Source organism: Panthera leo, chromosome A3, assembly GCF_018350215.1.
Source record: "Panthera leo isolate Ple1 chromosome A3, P.leo_Ple1_pat1.1, whole genome shotgun sequence".
In the NCBI taxonomy this organism is placed as follows: Eukaryota; Metazoa; Chordata; class Mammalia; order Carnivora; family Felidae; genus Panthera; species Panthera leo.
The window spans coordinates 94,324,263-94,345,754 of NC_056681.1; the positions used below are offsets into that span (position 1 = coordinate 94,324,263).

General features: G+C 42.8%; 1 protein-coding gene across 7 annotated transcripts in view; it reads left to right on the plus strand.

The window, feature by feature from the left end:
• LOC122215074 (lithostathine-like) overlaps positions 1-21,492 on the plus strand; it is a 419,576-nt gene that overhangs the window by 186,076 nt on the left and 212,008 nt on the right. The window contains exon 1 of one of the 7 annotated variants that reach the window (XM_042930247.1): positions 20,044-20,151. The exons of the other annotated variants lie outside the window; for them this stretch is intronic. The gene's annotated coding sequence lies outside the window, so the exon portion shown is untranslated. Of the gene's footprint in view, positions 1-20,043; positions 20,152-21,492 lie in introns of those variants that run through there. 7 annotated transcript variants of the gene reach the window in all.

The following is a 21,492-nucleotide window of genomic DNA, read 5'->3' on the forward strand; positions in this document are numbered from 1 at the left end:
GTGCTCTTTTCCGCAGCCTGAGAGCCTCTGACCCCTAAGCCCGGGCCTCTGCACCGTTTTCATTGGGCCCTCTAGGTTCCCTCGCTGCTCTTTTACAGGCCCTAACCGTCATTGCTGTTCCCCAAATCTCGCTCGCTGACCCCGTCCAGGAGGCACCGTTTAAAACTACCTTTCACAACACCTTTAGCCCTAAGATACCGGTCTACTGAGCTGTGCCTCTACCCACAACCCATCCCAGGAGATCAGTTTTCTCACCTGTATTTAAATGGTATGACGTAACTCCTCCCTCATAAGGTGACTAGGAAGATTAAGTGGAAGTAATTTGCCTCAAGTTTACAACAGCCCCTGACACTTGATAAGTATTTAGCATGTGTTAGTCATTATTATTGTATGTTAGTGCCCCCAACCCCACAGTAACATACTTCTTCGATCTTCTACCTCCAACACTAGGGGGCGTCCGGGGGCCTACTTCCAGTTCTAACCTAAAACACCAGAGCTTTTGATGAGTGACTCCCTTAGCTTACAAAATCCTCAGTGCCCATCTGCAAGAACTTAATCCTCAAATCTCACTCCAGGGAAAATTTTGATGAAGATTTTGATGAGAAACAGGAGTACACCCCTCTGGTTCTCATTCCGAATCTGATTCTGATTCTAAGAAGGTCCTGTCCATTCATTGTCTTTGGAGCTATTTTACATCTGTGTGAAGCTTTAGATAACATAACGATGTAAATATTTGTTGTCTGTAGACATGCCAAAAAAATACTGTTGGGAACAACCCCTCAATCATTTGTAAATATAACAGTTTTGCAACCACTTGCAAAATTCATTTCAGTATTAATTACAAACAGCTTTCTTTTTTTGGTTTCTTTAAACTTCTTATAATATCTTCCTGGTTCTATCACTTAATAATTAAATAAAATATTTGACAGGTTCATTTTATGTCTGTAGTCATGATTTTACCTGTTTTCAGTATACCTTTAACAAAACCTATGAGCCCATTACTATTAATTTTCCCTTTTTATGGAACTTAAAACCGAGATTGTGATTCTCTCTGGCTGACGCTAAGAGAGACTCTCCCCAGGTACTTCTTCACAAGTCCAAACCTTCCCCTTAGCATAACTGCTTCTAAAGGACCTCTCAGTGATGTCCTCCCAGGCTGCTGCCCTGGCCACTGTGGGAAAACAAGCACCTGCAGCTTGCTCTGCTCCCCAGTCAGTCCCACAAGACTACCCCCAAACATGCATCCCAACCCAACCTTTTCCAAGGTGGCCCTGCATCCTGCATAGCTGAAAGCCTGCTCTCCTGCACAGGCTTTAGCCCCAATCCAGCCACATCCAGTTCTCAAAAGGCTGTGTGGATCTGGGCCTCCAGAAGAGGGCGCCCTAGACCCCGGCTAACAGTGGCTGACCACCAGTTCCAGGGACTCCCCTCTGTAGAAAAGGCCTTGCCTGCAGTTCTAGATTCCCGCTCTTCCTTCTCAGCTGCTGCGGCACCCAGTGCACTTCCTGCCCAGTGTCTCCTCTCTTCCGGCCACTCTCCCCACTCAACTCCCACCTCCTGATTTGAAACCAGGTCTGTTTGATTGCTAATCCTATGCTCTTTTCTGCTCGAAGACATCTAAATGCTAGAGGCCCATGGAGTTTGATTAGTGGAGCCTCTCCAATAGTAAATAATGATAATAGTAATAAAAGAGCAAAGCTTAACTCTGTCGTGGAGGGTGTAAATGGATAAGATGAAACAATCCTGACTTGAATTATGCCAGCATCTGACAATTTTGTTCCTGTCTCACATCGGCTGGTAGGGTGGGCATTCCTCTTTTGATATTAAAAAAAAATGAACATAATATTTTTGACAATATAAGGAACTTATTCATATTTGAAAATATATTCTTATAAAACTGATTCTCTCTTTTATCCACCCTTCAGTCTTAAGCTACAAGTAGTAGGGAGTTGGAATAGAGGCAAATCCAACTCTCCTTCAAATAATTTAATAGGAGAAAAAAGCTGATTAAACAAATAGTTACAAGAAACAAGCACATTGACGTATTCAATTTTAGCAGATTAACCAGGTGAATTGCCTTTGCCTGCCATAGGAAGGCATTTCGTGAATGGTGGCCCAGAGCTAAATCTAAGGGGGTGCTGTGTTTTTCAAGGGCTGTTGAGGTTCAGAGTTTGGTGATTTGCTCACTTTGAGTTATTACATCTATATCCTTCATTGATTTGGGGGCTGGGGGACAGGTTGCATTAAATTGCTATGAAATGAAAGAATCACAACATCTTAAATTTGGGGGGGTTTCTAAGAAGCAGTGAGCCCATCCTCTGCAGGAGTCCCATCTCAGAATCACCTCTAGTGTCACCCAAAGTCTGTTCAAAGATGCAGGTTCAGGGAAGTCACGCTCTGGACACCAGACATAACCTCAAAGGATATGAGTGGCTAAGCTGATATTCTTGTTGGAGGCTCTGTCTCATTCTGAGCCAAAAATGGACTATAATTCTCATAGAGCCATCTCTGGTATAGCAATAAAACCATTAGTAAATGTAGAACAAAGATTTATCATTAGATTAAAAGACAATATATGTGTGTGAGAGGAAGTTAAAGCCCAAGAAGACAAGTCAGTAAAACCACCTCCTTCATTCCTGCCGTGTCCTTCCTTTAGGTAACAATGATGTTACCTTAGGTTCTGTGTTCCAGGCATTGCTGAAATTCTTTCCAAAGTGGGTGAACAAATACCACTATAATTAATCTAAATTGTAGGCTTTTGGCCTGCTGTTCCTTTCTAGATAATTAAAGAAGCAGGAGAGAAGGTGTATGAGCTTAGACTGGCATTGTAGTGAATTCAACTCACAGGAATCCCTTGGCAGTCGTGTGCAAGGTCCCCTTTCTTTTCTCGTCACTGCATCCTGTAACCAATACAAAGATTTTCCCTCTACCTCCAGCTTCTTCTTTTGAAGAAGGTAGTTCTACCAGGCCTCCTATAAGAAGAAATCACTCTTTTTCCAGATTTGAGGTACTTGAGAATCATACCTGCCAGACAGGGCCACCTTTGTGATAAGAGAAGTGAATCTGGATATGCTCCAGGAAAGGGGTCTGTAGATCAGAAATCACACATGTGTGTACATGCCCTCTCTTGCTGGCCCAGGCCTAGATGCCTTCTGAGGGAAGATGACTTCCTCTCTTGGAGAATTGTGGGACTTAGCATCCAAATACATGTGGGATATAAAATCTATTCAGCACCTGGCTGACTCGAAATTTACTCTCATCTCTGTTTACTTCTGGCTGGGCCCCTTCATCTCTCTGACAGTCAGTCTCCTCATCCTAAAATGAGGTGTTAGACTAGACCTGGAATCAGCTCAGTTTTTATGAAAAAGTCCAGATATTAATATTTAGACTCTGTGAGCCACACAGTCTCTGTTGTACCTCCTGGACTCCGCCTTGGTAGCACCAACAGCAGCCACAGACAACACATAATGGAGTGAGGGAGGCTATGTTTGCAGGCCATAGTTTATGGGGTACTGGACTAAACGGCCTCTTCGCTTGGGTCAGCCTTATATCCTAGGGTTCAGATTACATGAGGCAGAGCAGAACTTGATGGTCTCCGATTCTGAGAGCTCGGGTCTGCTTCTCTACTTCCTGCTCTGACAAGGTTGTCAGAATCTTGCCGAGACTGACAGTTGGCCACTCTCCTGCTGGGTCTCCTGCCCAACCAGACTAGGGTACACTGTTACTCACCTGATGCTACCACATGCACACCTGCTCCCATCAGGCAAGAGAAATGATAGCAGCATACTCTCTTCACCCTAGAATCGGCTCTACCCTGAACTTAGCTCCGCTTTGTTCCTGCCCTCAACCGGGGCTGCTGGGACCATTTGCTGCTGTGTGTTGGTTTCTCCATGTGGAAAGAAAGTCTGCCCTATACTCCACAATTCCAGTTGTCAAACCTGACCATTCTTCAGCACTGTGTTTATTGTATCTCCTACCCAGGACCTACCCCAGATAAGGCTTGGTTCCACATCTTAGATCCTTATTCTCCTACCACTGCCTTGCTTAGAGCACCAGACCTGGCTCATTCAAGTGTTAAGATGTATCAATTATCAGGATAGAGGCTCAGATTTTGGTTCTAGAACTGGAAAGAGGTTTTGAAAACAGGCAAAAAAAAAAAAAAAAAAAAGCCCACTTATTAGAATTATTGCACAAGGTCAGAATTGGATCAAGAGTCAAGCTGACAAGCCCGTAGTAAGCTGTCCCATGTTAACCTCTACATGGAGAACATCAGTGAAGCAGGGTGGCATAGAAATCTAAGCGTTAAAATTGAAATGGAAATGCCTAGGCCTTTGGACTCCTTGGCATGGGCTTATGGTGCCCTCTTGTGTTTACTTCTGAGAAGTGTAGACTTCTGTCTGAAATCTAAAAAAACTTCCATTTAAAAAAATCATTTAAACTGTCTGATTCATTCCCCAGTGAAATTGTAAAGAAGGAAAAATTTCTAAGCATACATATTAATCCCACATTGATCTCAAATCTACATATTATCTCATTTTATCTTCAAAATGTTTATCTGAAGAAGGAGGCCAGACAGGTGTTGACTCCATTGGACTTAGTGGAGACAAAGAGCCTTGTCTGAGGTCACATAGCTAATCTGTAACAGAGAAGCCAGTGACATCAACCAGGGCTCCTGACTGCACCAAGTCTCATATTTTTACTGGTTATTTCTCAGGGCTTTTCAAGTTGAGCACAAACATCCCCAGTTCCCATCTCTCCTGGGGTCAGAATACCTCCAAAGCAAGCAAGAGTCAGTGGCTTCACAGAGTGTGGGGTGTAAAGTAGGAAGCTGGTGTCAGAAACAAGGGTGGGCCAGGATTAATGCCAACCAGGTAGACTTCTGCATGTGCTAAGTAGCTCAGTAGCAGTGTTGTCTGTGGGCAGTGGCAAAGTGGGGCTGGCATTTGTGTTCTGTGCCACTAAGGGGCTGGGAGTCTGGAGCGGGGGCTCCACTGATGAAAGCTGAGGTACTTACAACACATGGAACCTTATCCCTAGACCCTCTGCCTATGCTCCCTCTGTTCCAGCCACTATCTGCCTCTTCGCCACAGCCATCTGTGTGTCCATACCTGTGCATCTTTTCTCATGCTGTTTGTACTGCCTAGGAGCTTTTCCTGCTCAAGCCTTCGAAATCCTACTCATTCTTCAAGGCCAAGTTCAAATGTCATCTCTTGCCTCTGGCTTTCCCTAATTTTCTCTTTTTCTGTTACCTCCTTCCCACATACCTCTCCTCCCTGAACTCATAACTGCTTGTGCACCTGTTTATAACGCATGCATTGTTCAATGGTTATTTGTCTCTCCTATACTTTGTGAGCATCACTATAAAAAAATACACCATACTGGGTAGCTTATGAACAACAAAAGTTTATCTTTCACGGTTCTGGAGACTGAAAGTCCAAGATCAGTGTGCTGGCATGGCCAGGTTCTGATGAGGGCCCTCTTCCTGGCTCACAGTTGGCACGTTCTTGCTGTGTTCTCATGTGCTGGAAGGGACTCAAGATCTCTGTAGATCCTTTTTTATAAGGCACTAATCTCATCCATGAGGATTCGCCTTCATGACATCAGCACCTTCCTATAGGCCCTACCATCACTTTGGGCATTAGAAGTTCAACATATGAATTTTAAGGGGACACAAATATTTAGACCATAGCATACTCTATACTATATCTCTGCCTCTTATCATTTCCTTCTTTAAAATGAATTTGACTTCTCCAAAAACAGAGACTGGCTGTTCCCCTTTCCCTATTCTCTCCGTGGCATGGCCTAGCATAGGAAGAGGCCCATGTTAGGAACTGAAACATTCTTGAAAAACTGTGCATGATCCCTAGTTTCTTCAGTTTTCCTCAGCTTTGGTATCCACATCATCGTCCTGTCCTGTGCCAAGCCTAAATTTCACATGCTCTCCAAATCCCTCCACCTTCCCTTTATTCCTTTTGGCACTGAGTTTATGCCTAATCCTTTCTCTCCTGTATCTGTCTGGTCCTCTGAGGGAGACAGCAGCCATCCATAAGGGTGGACCCTGAGGACAGGGCAGGACCAGGGAGGTACTGTCCTAAGTGGACAGATATTGGAAGCTACTTTTTAAGGTGAGGTCTAAGGAATAACATCATGGCTGAAAAAGGAAAAACAAAGTAAATTGAAGGGCTCCTGGGTGGCTCAGTCGGTTAAGTGTCTGACTTTGATTCAGGTCATGATCTCACGGTTCATGAATTTGAGCCCCATATTGGACTCTGTGCTGACAGCTCAGAGCCTGGAGCCTGCGTTAGATTCACCCTCTCTCTCTGTTCTTCCTCAGCTTGCACTGTCTCTCTCTCTTTCTCTCAAAAATAAAGGTTAAAAAAATATTTTTTTAAGTAAATTGAGTTAGTGGCCAAATTGACACAGAGTGGAGAAGGGAGTGAGTGGAAAGTAATGGTTACAACTGGGTCTAGGGAGATAGAGCCACTTTTTTTTCTTTACTTTTTTTTTTTTTTTTGGCTGTAGTCCACATGGTAAATGAGTGAACTAGCCTGAAAGTGGCCTAGAAATGTTTCTGTTCTAAATATTGCCAGCAGACTCCATGCATGACCCTGTCCCTAGGAATACTGTCTTAGAGAAAAAGAAGAGAAGGAGGGAGGGAGGAAGGAAGGGAGGAGGGAAGAAAGGGAAGGAGGGAGGGAGGGAGGGAGGAAGGAAGGAAGGAAGGAAGGAAGGAAGGAAGGACAGATTATGAAAGAAAGACAAACCTCCACCTTCTCTCCGTCATTAGAGCAGAAATTACTCCAGGTCCGAATCATTTTTTGTTTTTCAAATCATTTTGGAGTCAGGTTTCTGTGTCTACACCTTGCTGGAAGTGCAGCCAGACTGTCTTTTTTTCCAACCAGTCTTAGTGTTTCCGGCTATAATACCGGAATTTTCCCAGAGAGGGCCACTTCTCAGTCATCATTGTGGGCACTGAGCACAGCACCATACAGGCAGCTAAATTGTTCCCTAAGCCCCATCCTGACCCTGTGGCCAGGATTCCATCCATGGTCTAGGCAGAGCATGGGCCCCTGCATCCTACAGTTTCTAGGATTTTTCACTGGTCTAGTTCTCAAGGTGGTGGTAGGAAAACAGCAACCCGAGCAGCCTTCACCGCTGGGTCATGTCTCCCTGCTGCGTAAGTGCACTCACATCTCCCCAAATTGGACATGGCAGGACCTCACCATGGCAGCCAACAGCCCAAATGTATGGTGTCCCCTCACTGCCATGAGTGCCCAATTTGCTCTTGTCAGTCTTCCCAGGCCTGGCATCCTCTAGCTCCTGAAACGACCAAGTCTGTGGCTGAATTAAAAAGTGAGGTCTTGCTGAGATCTAGCCAACCTCCCCTCAGCTTTTTATGCTTTTTTGTATTTCCCAATTATTTTTAATGGATATTTATGGCTCATGTAATTGAGGAGAAAGCAACCAGAGCTGCTGCAAAGACCAAGATTATTTTTAAAGAACGCTCCTGGAGACAGTTCTGATTTTCTCAGAATAGACACCCAGAATTGTTGGTTACAGTTTGCTCTCTGAGCAGTTCACAGTAATGGGATCCAGAACTTAAATGACAGTCCTCTGGTGTGGCAGCTCCTGACATCCATTGCAGAGGGCACAGGAGGTCACCAGACAGCAAAAGACTAGAGCTGGAGGCCAGTCATCACTCCCACATCTTGTCAGACTAGAGAAGTCATGACGAGAACAGCAGAACTATTGATCATCTGGCTCTGTGCTTGAAGCCTGACCTTTGAAGACTGCCAAAGAGATGGAGACATTTTTTGCAATAGTAAAAACGATAAGCATGTATTGAAGCTTTATTATGAACCAGGTACTCTGCTAAAATATCTTACTGAAGATAATACTGAGCTTGTGGGGTAGGTATAATTTCCCTTTTTCTTTTAGACAAAGCCAGTATGCAGACATCAGTCTGACAGATTGCAAAGCAAATTATTTCAAACAATATGCTATATTATCTGTCTTACAACAGCATCTGTATAAGAAAGAGCTAAGCCAGCATGAATCCCAAACACACACACACACACACACACACACACACACACACACACACACACACACAGAATCACCTGCTTACTAGATTATTAAATGAATACATGATAGATAGATAGATGGCACCATCTATGTTTTGGTCTCACCAAATTCTCACCAACTACTAAAATAACCATTTCAGTTGGGCTTCAGGTTTAGAAATTGACATTAAGATATTAATCACAAAGGTGGTCCCCTTCTAGAAGAGTTTGATATTTGAGATCTGATGAAACCCAGTGGTAGGATTGCAGAACTCCTGTTGACTGTGAGGTAGGACTAAGGCTATACCCCTTTTCAAACATCAGTGCTCTGAGGGAAAGGGACAGGCAAAACTTCAGGATCCTAAAATAAATCACCAAACTGCGGATCCTTCCTCCTGGTTAATATGACCCACCCACACTGAACTTTGAACTCCTTTATCATCATCAAAGTTTTCCAATATGGAAGAGACCTCATTCTAGAGTCAGTTTTCACAGGAAAAGCTATCAATGGATAACCAAATGAACAATTATCTCTTTGGAAGCAACAACCAAGCCCTGAATCAGATGAGCTTTGCCTTTTTCTCCCCCATTCTTTCTTTGTCCTCATTAAGGGAAGCATATTATGAAAATGTATAATTTTCCCACTTTGTTCCTCATGCTTAATTGATTTCCAGCATTAAAAAAAAAAAAAAAAAAGATTATTAGCCAGGAAGAGGAAACCTCAAACCTCATAAGTGTCCTCTTAATGACCATTTAATCTTAAATTGTGTTCACAAATGCTAATTATAAACATCTTTAATTGTGCATGCCACCTACCACGGTTGAGTGCAATTCAATTTCTTAGACTTTGACATAATACTCTACTACATCACCAGCCAAGGAACTGTCAGGAGTTGAGCCTTTTTGCTTTCTACTCAGGGAAGCAAAAGTGGTCATCAGTTCAAGCCTAGTAAATCAGTATCCATCAGTGAGGAGTATCTTAGGAGGTAGCAGTCCTTGCCAGGACATGGGATATGGCCACTTGCAGCAACAGCTCTATGTTAATTAATAAATCAATGGAATTAATTAATTCACTTACCATGTGCTGTGAACTAGTAGTAGTTCTGGAGACTCAGAGATGAGTTAAGATTTAGTTCCTGCCTTCAGAGGCAGTTTATATTATGGAGAGAGATACTCTCCAACTTGCTAAGGCAAACTCTGCTAAAAGCTGTGGTACTTGTTCAGGTAAGCAGTGGTGGAGAGCAGAGAATTCTTCAGGCAGATAAAAGGAGAGAGGGAGATGGAGAGAGACATTCTAGGCGGAGGGAACAGCATGGCCAGAATCTCAGTGGTATCAACTGGTTAGGGGTATTTGGGAGGGGCCTGTAGCCCTGTACAGAGGTGAAGAGGGTTCTGTCAGACAGAGTCACTGGAGAGGCAGGGTGAGATCAGAATGGAGAGGAGCAGCAGTGTTTTCAAAGGGGTCAGGACTTCATCACTCAGACAGGGAGTCCCTGAAGAGCCCTTAAGATGAGAAGTGATCTTACCTACAATTTAATGAGACCATGCTTCCATTTACAAATGCTCCAGATTGGCCTGTGGCTCAGTTTTGTAGGTAATGTTTGTCACTGAAGCCTCAAGGCTCTCATCCGTCTCTTTTTGTGTCCTTCTCTTCAGACCTGGTACCCCCTGCTCCCTTGCAGGAATCCAGCTAGAGCCCCTTTCAAAATAGGTAGGCTCTCAGGAGATCTTGGCTCATCACCTCCAAAACAGTAACAGAAAACAGCTCAGGGGTTCCTCACCTTCTCCCTTTCTGAATGCTTTCACATCCCCATTGTGGAAGAAAGCAAACCAATAAGCAAACTGTGGGCAGCAGCTGCTGTTATGTGTGAAATCAGAGTGCCTCAGGCCACCCTCCAACTTCAGGGGAGAGTCAGAAGCAAAGCCAGAAGTGCTGATGTCCTGGATCTGGGACTGACAGCCACTACCACAGTGTGGGAAGGGGGCAGATATAATGGACTTGGCACAAGTGGAAGCCCAAGAGAGGAGACACAGGGACCTTAGAGGAAGAAAAGGAGCAGAGAAGAAGGCTGTGGAGCACAATAATCAATTTACTAAACACCTGTTCTGCAGTGTTCATTGACATTCTGTGAACTACAGCTCAGACGTAGAAAACCAGGTGGCTTTCTTTGTAAATTTTCTCATCTTGCTCTTGACCTTTCATTTCCAATGATAGCGGGGGGTAGAGGGGGAGGAAAGCTTACCCAAAGATTTGCGTTTATTTCTAGTTTAAAATTTATTTTCTAGGTAAAGAGGCAATCAAGTTGTAATGATGTAAAAGACATTTGCTTTTAGAGAATATTCATTTTTATTATTGAAGATGAATTTTTGTAAGACTTACTCATCTCTGATAAATATTTTAAGTTATGTTAAGTATAGATAAGTGGTTGGTAAGTGGAGTATATGTGTGCTAAACATAGGAAGAGATGGAAGGAGCAAAAGACGTGTAATGGTCACGAGTCACCTGGGTACTAAATGATTGTTGTACACTAATTATGCACGAGACTTATGAGGCACTAAATATATGTGAGCACTTTATACACACGAGGCCTTAATTCAGCTGCCCATTGGAGACTCCCACTCTGGCCCCATGTGTCCTCTGCCCAAGGAACACAAGTAAGACAGATTAACCAACTGTGTGGCTAATTGGCAAACTTAGATGTTGACCAGAGGTACTTTCCCTGAGTCTTTTTGATAGAGCAAGTGTGTGTCATTGGCCAGAGCAACTTCCATCTGTGGGCCTCTTGCTTGAACTTCAACTCTGTCCCTCATAACCACACTATCAGTGAGGGAGGCTGCGGCTGACAAAGACAGGACATGAGACTTTGTAAATCCCATCTTTGTACTACCCCATGCAGGTAGTACGTTCCTTCATCTCCACCTGCAGCCTCTCCAGAGTGTGTTAACTTACCCCAATTTTTCCCTTGCTTCTTTTTCATTGTGTTTCCATTGATTTAATGAAGATTGTGAGTTGAGCATTTAGATTTGGTCTGTTCCATGACCTCTAGGATAGCCTGGTAGTGTGTGAGTCTACTGCAACATCAGACTAATTTTCTACTCACTGCAAGTCAAAGTTTAAACTAAACATGATTCTCCTACTGTCTCCAGAAATCACTTTCTATCCTTGATATCTAGGTGTAGGCTGCATAGGGAGGGCTGCTTGACTACATGCTGCCTTTGGATGTGCCCTGCCCACCTTGTCTGGATATTAAGTGTCCTCTCCCAGTGACTAAAGAGGTGTGGCTGCCTTACTTGCTCTCTCTAGAGTTAAACTGGCTCCTACTGATGGCAACCGTGTTTTGAATTTGCCATTTGCCTTCACTGGTCAGGTTGCCACACACTTGAACATCCTCATCCCAATCCCAGGCATCTTCCAGTCCACTCAGGCTCTTTGCACATCCTGGGTTTCCTTTCACAACACAGACAGAGGGCATCAGGAGGACCCTGTGAGGACCTTTTACAGACATGTGGGACTGCTCCTGTACCATGTAGAGAATGGCAAGAGAGAGCACCACATTGAGTAATTTCATATCACTTCTCATTTTTCTGGGTTTTCCATATGAGATTTCTTTTATCTTATCCCTAAAAACAGTCCGTGGGGAAGGCCTGGGGGAATGGGTACTACATTTTTTCGCAGGGTTCAGACATCATAATAACTTAGTCTCTGCTTGAAGATTTAGTATACTATTCAATTTTGGAGAATCTGCTCTGATATTATACTCTGTATCTCTCTATGCTATTTCTTAAAGTGAAATTTGTCTTTAGACGTTTGGTGGCTCAATTGGTTAAGCATTCAACTCTTGATTTCATTTCAGGTTATGATCTCACAGTTGTGGGATCAAGCCCCGTGTCAGGATCCACACCCAGCACAGAGTCTGCTTAAGATTCTCTCTCCCTCTCCCCCTGTCTTTCTCTCTGCCTCTCTCTCTCTCTCTCTCTCAAAACAATTTTGTATTTAGAAAATCCTTTTCAATTAATCTTAGACCACAGACTATGAAATTGCCATAGACCTTAAGCTTCAAAATGGGACAGTCATTTCCCCAATTCTAGGCTGGTTTTTCTGCCCTAATGGCCAGGGGATGCTCAATCACCTGATTACATACCTAGATGACCTAAAGATGATCAGGAATGAAAATACATTATGTTAAAGTTCCATTGATTTTGCCCTATTTCAAAGGTACATCGTATGTTGGTGTATACACAACACCATTTAGATAAGTTCATTTAACAAATATTTCTTGCAGGGCTATTATGTTCCAGGAAATGAGCTAAATATATAATGGCAAATCCAATGGTCAGGGTTACCTTCCTAATGGAACTTACACTCTAGTAGGAGATGTTGATCAAGACTAAGTAGACATATAGATAAGATAATTGAATTTGTATTGATAAGCAAAATAGTTCAACAAATAACCCCAGAAATCCATTCCTGATAACCTGGCAAGGAATTAACTGAGGAAAGACTCTCTTCCCAGCAATGGGAGGGGACTGCTTCTGATCATCTCTGATAATCCCCATGGGGCCAGGCACACCTAGACAGCTGGAGTTTTCCAACAGTTACCTGAAGAACTCATTCCTCAGTTCAGACTGCTGGTGCCCAAGCCAAAGGCTTTGCCCCACACTGTAAAGTCACCCTTATGTCCAGCCAGTAAAAAGGCAAAATAAAGGAGAGGGGTTTCCACAGGGGCTGAGAAAACAAAAGACTCATTCCCTGCCTTCGAATGCCAGCTGACATCAAGTGATGTTGCCTATACCACATGAGCCTTTTACACAATAGCTTTAAAATAAAGAAATAGAGTAATGTGATAGTGAGTAACCGGAGGCAGAGACTACCTGCCAAGAGAAGGAAAGCCCAGCAGAGCTTCACTGATAAGCCACATTTAAGTACCTGAACTAAAAGACTAGAAGGAACAAGTCATGCAAATAGTAGGAAAGGCCCATGCCAGCCCAAAGAAATAGCCCAGTGGCAAAGCCCAGAGGTGGGAGCAAACTTGTGTTCCTCAGAACCCAAAGCTGGTAGATGTTCAGGAGCAAAGTGATAAGAGGTGAGGTTGGAGCCTCAGGTTAGGAACAAACTAAATCAGGCTGTTTTTTTGTTTGTTTGTCCCTCCAACCCCCAAGTACAGAAGCCATAAAAATGAGGTAGACACATGGGCTAATCTGATAAAATTCTTTTAGAAACTCCCTTAGCATCTATATAAAGAACAGGGATAATATGAATAGAAGGCAAAAGACCTGACTGGCATCTTTAGTGCAAGTTTGATGCGATGTTGGTCTGGACCAGATAGTTGCGCTGAGGATGGAGAATGATAGGCTGATTCTTGATCCATTTGGGAGTTGACAGTGGTAAAAATAAGGGGCATCAAGGAACCCCCTCAGATTTTGGCTTGCGCAACTAGGTGGACGGTGCTATTGCTTATTAGGTGGATGAGAAATACTGGGGGAGAGACAAGTCTGAAAGCACTGGGGTGGTATGGAATCAGGATATTTTGGAATACCATCTTTGAGATGACCTACAGACATCTGTATGCTGGGGAGGCACTATATGAGAGAGCTCCTCTCAGCTGTGACCCCTACGGGCCCCTGGCACATAAGCAATAGCCCACTCCAACTGAGCATTGATGGTCCCTTCCCCCCACACTGCTCTCTACTACTTGAGGGTAAGTCAGTTGGCAGTTTGCACAGATGGCATCTCTTCTCATGATCTCTCCAGAGCTTGGCCACTTCCAGATTATTTCCAGCATTTTTCCTTTGTCTGCCTAAGAGTGGTCCATCTTCTGGCTGCCAGCCTGGCAGGCAGTGAAACCCTGTGTCTTCAGGCCTTCACTTGAAAGAAAAGGCAAATGGCAGCAATATAAATTGAAAGCCATTCTTCACCATCTGGAAGCTAGTTTCCTGTTGTCCAGGAGGCAGACGGGTAGGGGTTGGCTCGCCAGCTGCCTTGTCTTGCCTGGATGAACTGCCAGCAGAGGACTGAGTTTACATTTCAAATGTAGGGCCGTTTTCCTTCTCTTCTTGCAGGATCTGGAGAGAGGGGCAGTTACATGATAGAAAGCGATAAAGAATTGCTACACACCCTTTATTTATTAGGTTCCTCCTGCCAGGAATTCAGAAGACTCTCCCCTCCCTTTATATGACCCCCTTTTACACTTGTGATCTCAGTGACCCAATGGGGCCATTCACCTCTGTCAGGAAATGCGTTACTAACTACTTTTTGATTATTTCCTTGATGAGCGCTTTCCTTTGTGAAAAATATATTTGCTGAGCGTTAGCAGGTTCAAGGCACAAAAGTCCATGCTAATGACATGGCATTACACAGGCCAGGCCTTGCTGTCTTGGAGTTCTTACTCTAGTAGGGGTCAGGCAACAGAGAAAGAATCAAGCAAATGCAAATAAAGGTAATCCTGGATAGTGATGACTGTTGTGGAGAAAATAAGGCAGGGAAATGCAGTGTGTCAAATTATACAGAGGAGACAGCGGGGAAGTTGCTGAGGAGGTGATAGTTGAATTGAGAAGGAACTACTGAGCACAACTCTGGGCAAAGTGTGTTCCAGGTCTTGGATCAGCAAGAGCAAAACTCTTCAGATGAAATTAGATTTAGAACGATGTGGGCGGTGTGGCTGCAGCCTGTTGAATGGTGGAGATTGCAGTTTGAGGTCTGGTCAGAGCCCAGAAGGTATCACATCTTGAATCCTTGCATGTTCTCAGGGCACCCTAATTAGTGTGGGATTAGGCCAATAGCATAAAAGACATGGTTGGAATGGAATTGAACCAGATTTAAAGGGAATTGGTGAGGACCCAGTTGGGTCCAAATAGCAAATTATAAAGTTTCTCCTCCTTGCTTTGTGTTACACTCCAGCTTTGCCAGTCAGCTTGTTGCCACCTGCATACACCTGCAGTGTGCTTGATGCCCCTTGGGATGTCTTCCTTCTCTACCTCTCTTTGGATGGCTAGCTTCTCCTCACCCTTGAACACTTCTCTCAATGTCACTACCTCCAGAAGCACCTCTCCATGAGTTGTGATAACCAAAAATGTCTCAAGTCATTGCCAGAAATCTTGGTGGGGGCATGAGGGGATCTTCCCAAGCTGAGAATCCCCCTACCCCCGATACACCTTTCTCTCTTGTTAGGGAGAGAGGGAAGGCAAGAAGCAGCAAAATGTCAGGAAATAAGCAGCCTACATCAAGTTTTGTTGCATTGTTATAAAGCTGTCCTGGGCTAAACCCACCTTAAATTAGCGCAGCCTGTAGTATTTCAGGCGCACCAAAGACACAACTAATGAAAAACCAGAGAAAGAGTCAGATCAGGAGACCCATTAAGGAATTAAGGTTCTATTTTTGTACTCATCAGCCTAACAACACTGTTAAATTTCAGGTTGGTGAAGTCAGGACTACACTAAAAAATGTTACTACTTTTTAATTACTGTTAATTACTGTCACTATTATTTGCATGTTGGTTTGTTCAAATACCTCAAAAATGTGAGGACTTTGCCGCCTGGCCTTGATAACATTTTTGTGTTTATAACTTCTTGCCAACCCGTGTTCTGGGAGGATGTTCTTCACCCTTACTCAGAAGGAAGACATTACCCCAGAAGCAGCTGTAAGTGTGTATCTAGAGGATACAGAGTCTGAGAGGCTGGAATTAGAACCCAAGTGCAGATAAAAGCTCCAGGGTTCTGCCCCTGATGATTGAGTTGGATAAGGCAGGCGTTTAATTCAAGCCTGGCAGGTATTCCTAGGAGTCAGGCTGTGTTTAGGCTAAGCTGTTCACTTTTTCCTCCAGATTCGCTGGAGAATACGTCCGTGTTCAGCCAAAGGTCTGTGGGTCCTCAGGGAAGTACCTCCTTTAGGCCTCTGAGCAACATATGACAGGTTTGTCAACAATGGAATGTTGGCAGGTTTTTCTCTGAGTCCCCAATCTGTCTTTTTTGTGCTCATTCCACATACAGGCTTTCTTCTCCTCCCAATATTTTAAGGTCATTTGCCTTTTTTCCTCAACATTCTGGCCCCAAAACCCAATTGCAGGAAGAGCTTCTAGATTCTCATTCCATGAGGAATTGAGGGCTGCTAATGGCCTAATATACTGTATCTTCCTAATGAGCCTACAAGTTAATCTCCCGTAGTAGAATTTATCAGCTGGAGGAGGAGGGAAAATTTCCTTTCCTTTTCTTTCTTTTTCTTTGTTTTTAAATGTTACATCTACATGGTATTGGTAGTGTTTCATCTCTTTGCAAGGTCGTACTATGTTTAAAAAAAAAAAAAAGCATGATTAATAATTGCACAGAGCTCTGCTGTTTCACACTGTAGCCACTAGTCAGCTGTGTCTGTTGACTAATTGAAATATGGCCAGTCTGAATCGAGATGTCCTGCAAGTACAAATCAAACTGGTATTTGAAGAATTAGTGTGAAAAACGGTAAAATGTATCACTAACAGTTTTTATATCGATTACATGTTGAAATGATATTTTCAATAATATTAACATTATACATAATAATATATTAGGTTAAATAAAATATATAATAAAATTAATTTTACCTGTTTCCTTTTATATTTTTTAGGTAGTTACTAGAAAATTTGAAGTTACATAGGTGGTTTACATCTTATTTCTATCAGACAATGCTGATCTAGAGATTTGTACACCATTAAAGTACTTCTGTAGTCATTTAATCCATTAGGGGATTGATCATTATTCCATTTAACCAAAAAATAAAAACTAAAAATGTAAGAGGTTGGCAGTTTGTTCTTGATCACAGCTAGCAGTAAAAATAGATACTGAGTCGGCTAACTACAAAAATTACCCTCTGTGTTGAAATCCAAGGACAACATCGTCTTTTTTGATAAAAGACTGGACTTGGGGTTCGGACAAACAAACTTCAACACAAAGCTCTCCTTTCTAAAACTTTATATTTCCCTTAAAGCAGCGTTTCCCTTTTTAAGTTGGAACAGCAAAGACAGATAGAAGGGTCAGGAAATCTCATTGCTCTGGGGGCTCAGAGTGGTTCATGCCTGGTAAGTGGTACTGCGGGACAATAAAACAAAAAGTACTGGTAAATAAGAGTCCATAATACCCCCCCCCCAAAAGAAAGGAAGAATTAAGTCCCCTTTTCAGGGAAAATAATTTAGCTGACTGCATGGTTATTTTTCCTCAAATACTTCTTCCTAAGCTTTGCAGAGATTAATTACTCACACCTTGCATTTTGCTATTACAGACTCTGAGTGGAAACACGCCCTGCTTTTCTTCCCCAAAACACCTGCTGCATCCTCCCTGCATCAACAGCGATGAAAATAAGATTAGGCTGTTGGTATCCCTTCTCTAAAATTATCTGCATGTTGTCCTGCATTCTGGCCAGAACCTGTGATGTCTGTGATCCATTGTAATGGGTGAGCCCAGAGTGCGGGGCAGCAAAAAGACTGGGGCTGGAATGAAAACACTTGGCTCAGGAAATTCCCCATTATCAGAGGTACTTAGACTTTAGGTAGAATTGATTTGGATCAAATTTTGTATATCTTCCAATCCCAAGAGTCAATAATTCTATGGCAAATAAATTTTCTTTTTTAATGTTTATTTATTTAGAGAGAGAGAGTACAAGGAAGGGAAGGGCAGAGAGAGAGAATCTCAAGCAGGCTCCATGCTGTCAGCACACAGCCGAACCTGGGGCTTGATCCTATGAACTGTGGGATCATGACCTGAACCAAAACCAAGAGTCGAACACTCAACTGACTGAGTTTCCCAGGCACTCCTATGACAAAAAAATTCTGTAGAGGAATAAAACCCTTTAGAACCCTTTCTAGTTGGCAGCCTAACCCATTCTCCATTCCCTCTGCCTTTAGCCATTGCTGTAGAGACGACCACTTCACTGCTGTTGAAGTGTCTCTTTCTGATTCCAGAATATTTGTGTCTGAAAGGCTGAAGATAAATGCAGCAACTCAGTCTGATAAACAAATAGTCCTGATAATGGAGCTCAATGGAGATAGTTGTGCCAGGAAATATTTAGGTGTTGAATGTAATTTCAAAGGTCAGTAAATATGCCAAGTGAATGCAGTCTGAAGCTGAACACACAGTGAGAGCAGGTGAGGGACTAGACTGTTTTCCCACCTCCCTTGCAGAAAGAGCTTAATAGTCTACCTCCAAGTTGACATTTTATTTCTATATTTTTGCTATAGGCTAGGACCCTTTTCCCCTTATGTTTCTTTCTTTCTTTTTTTAATAATTGAAGATCTTTGTTGCAGAATGGCAGGAACAATAAATCACAAAGCCTTTATATTTATTTACATTATTTTACTTGTCACAGACAGCTGGTTCTAGAAAATTTCCAGGAACTGAGAAGTTATCTAGATGTCTATTTCCCCCCCCCCCCATTTGGAAGTCTTCTGTACCCAGCCCCACACTAGGTGGTATATTAACAGGACAAAGACACAATCCTCACCCTTAAAGAATCTTGATGTAGTTGGAGAGACATGAACAGATGAATTTATGAACAGCACAGCATAAATGTGGCAGAAGAGGGGTATATGCGCTGCTTTACCTGTACTACAGTCTTCCATGCCTTCTCACTGATTCTCAGCCTCTGGTATTTCACTGTTCCCATTTAATTCTCTCCTCACCCACACCAAGGGATTCAGGGGTCATCTCAAATAAATGACTCCACTGTGAAACTCGAAACCTGACCTTATTCCTAGCCTTGAGCCTCACATTTCCTCTTGGAATTCCTGCTAAAAACTTAAACTAACATATCCAAAATCAAAATAATCTCCACTTCCCATAATCAAAATTGTCATCCAGGTGCATATATTACTGTTACCTAGACTCTAACTAGGTTTACATCTCACTAAATGTGTACACTTGGAAAGGCCATGTATCCTCCCTGAGGCTCAGTTTCATCACATGTAAATTTGATTACTAACATTCGTTTCTTATACCAAGGAACCATTGGAAAAATAATAAAATGATAAGATCAGGTGCATGTATCAAGCATCACTAATACTCTTGTGTTAGTAGTTTGGGTATACATTCTTTTTTTGTCCATATAGCATTTGCAACCCCTGACTGGTCTCCCCATCTCTATCAGCTCTATCACATTTTAACTCCTATTCTTACCATTCCTATACTGAAGTAAGCACATAACATTTTTCCTGGATTCTTAGTTTTAGCTTTATCCTCCAAGTATCAGACTGAGCCTAAGCTGTGTCTAGATCTTGGGTTCAGGTATGTTTCAGAATATATCTGGAAATGCTCCAGCCAGTCATAATATTATTTGTTTGTAGGAGGTTGAGGAGTCTTTTGGGAGAGAATTTACCAAGAAAAGAGGATTGGGCAGACAAGTCTGACTGTCACAAAACCTGAGTTATGAGAGAAGAGGAGCGATTCTGAATAAGGTGTCATAATCATCACACGAAACCTGCCCCAGCCCCATTGCTCAGATCCATGTCTGTTCCTCAAGAGAGAGAGATAGCTGTCTAGCCAGAGACAGAAATGGCTGGGTCAGTAAACATCATTGGAACAATGGGTCTCAGGGGTACCTGGGTGGCTCAGTCGGTTAAGCATCTGACTTCAGCTCAGGACATGATCTCACAGTTCATGGGTTCGAGCCCTGCATCGGGTTCTGTGCTGACAGCTCAGAGCCTGGAGCCTGCTTTCGATTCTGTCTCCCTCTTCTCTCTGCTCCTCTGCAGCTCATACTCTGTCTCTGTCTCTCTCTCTCTTTCTCTCTCTCTCAAAAATAAATAAATATTAAAAAAATAAAAATTAAAAAAAAAAACAAAAAAACAGTGGGTCTCAGGCACGAGAGATCCCAAAGCAGTAAAGATGTTGGCACTGCATTGGAAATCCTCCCTCAGTGTATACCATGAAGTGGGAAGGTCCATCTTCCCCTCCTCTATCTCACACACACTTTTTGGCTGCATGTTATAGGCTGTCATGTGAGCATTAGTGACATCGCCCCTTTGAAAACTATGCATCAGTGTTAGTGCCTGGTGGGAGACTTCAGTGGAGACCCTCTCTGGAAATTGGAGTTGCAATATCAGAAGACCTGCCCACAAGCACTTTTGAGGTAACCCCATGAACCTGCAGAAGGTCTTGAGGTGACATGAAGGGATAGAGAGATTTTACAGAAGGCTCTATATCAGCAAGAGTGGTCAAAAACCAGTGAATTTCAAATTTTTGTTCCTAAAGGGACTCCATTCAAATCCACAATTAGAGAAATTTGGGTTATAGTTATGTGTACCCTCAAACTCCCAGAAATTCCCACATACAAATGAATATAGTTTGAGTATGATGACTTCCCATACATTAGCTAAGTAAATGTTGAATGAGCTCCAAATCTCTAGTATCACATGAATATTTCATGTGGACCATTTTTAAGGTCCATGGAAAACCGTACCCTTCATAAATACCTACATAACTAATACACACACACACACAGAGAGAGAGAGAGAGAGAGAGAGAGAGAGAAGAAAGAAAGAAGAAAGATTTTCCTGGGTAGCTTGCCATGGTGCACAGAATGAGCACATTTGCTCTTGCTTAAAGAATAATGTCTCCACGGGGAGCCTGGGTGGCTCAGTCAGTTAAGCATCCAACTTTGGCTCAGGTCATGATCTCATAGTTTGTGGGTTTGAGCCCCACATCAGGCTCTGTGCTGACAGCTTGGAGCCTGGAGCCTGCTTTAGATTCTGTGTCTCTGTCCCTCCCCCACTCACTCTCTCTCTCTCTCTCTCTCTCAAAAGATAAATAAACATTAAAAAACTTCTTTTAAGAATAATGTCTCCATAAAGGTCTTATAACATCTCATTAAGCAGTTAATTTGAAAAATTACTTAATTTTTATCTCAGAGAAACAAAGTAGGGGTTTATAATTCCAGGGTAAGGAATAAACAAATTCTGGTCCTCAAGATGGATTTCAGCTGGAGTAGGTTGGACCGGGCTTCATGAGAAGATGAAAAGTAATAGATAGCTGTGGGCCTCAATGAGGCATCTTACACTTACAGGCAAAAGGGATTTGGGAAGGAAGAGTAGGCATGGAAAGTGGTCATGATGTAGAAGCTATTAGGTAATAGCAAATATTTGTTCATCCTATAAAAAAAAGCCTGGGTGTTAGATGTTGCCATCACCATTTTATGGAGGAAACAAATTTAAAAACTAAGGCTGAGATGAGGTTAGCAGCATTCAGACACACAGTCAGTAGGAGAATAAAGTAGAATGTGAACTTACAGATGACTGGATCCAAAGACTACACCAGCCTCATTACCCTCGTGCAGTGCGAAGAAAGTCAGTGTTTCTCTTTGATCCTCAGAAGAATCTGAGATTTGTCTCCATTTTATCACTGAGAAAAGAGATGCAGAGAAGTTAAGTTACTTGACTTTGTTCACGTATCCAGAAACTGTGAATGTTCAGGT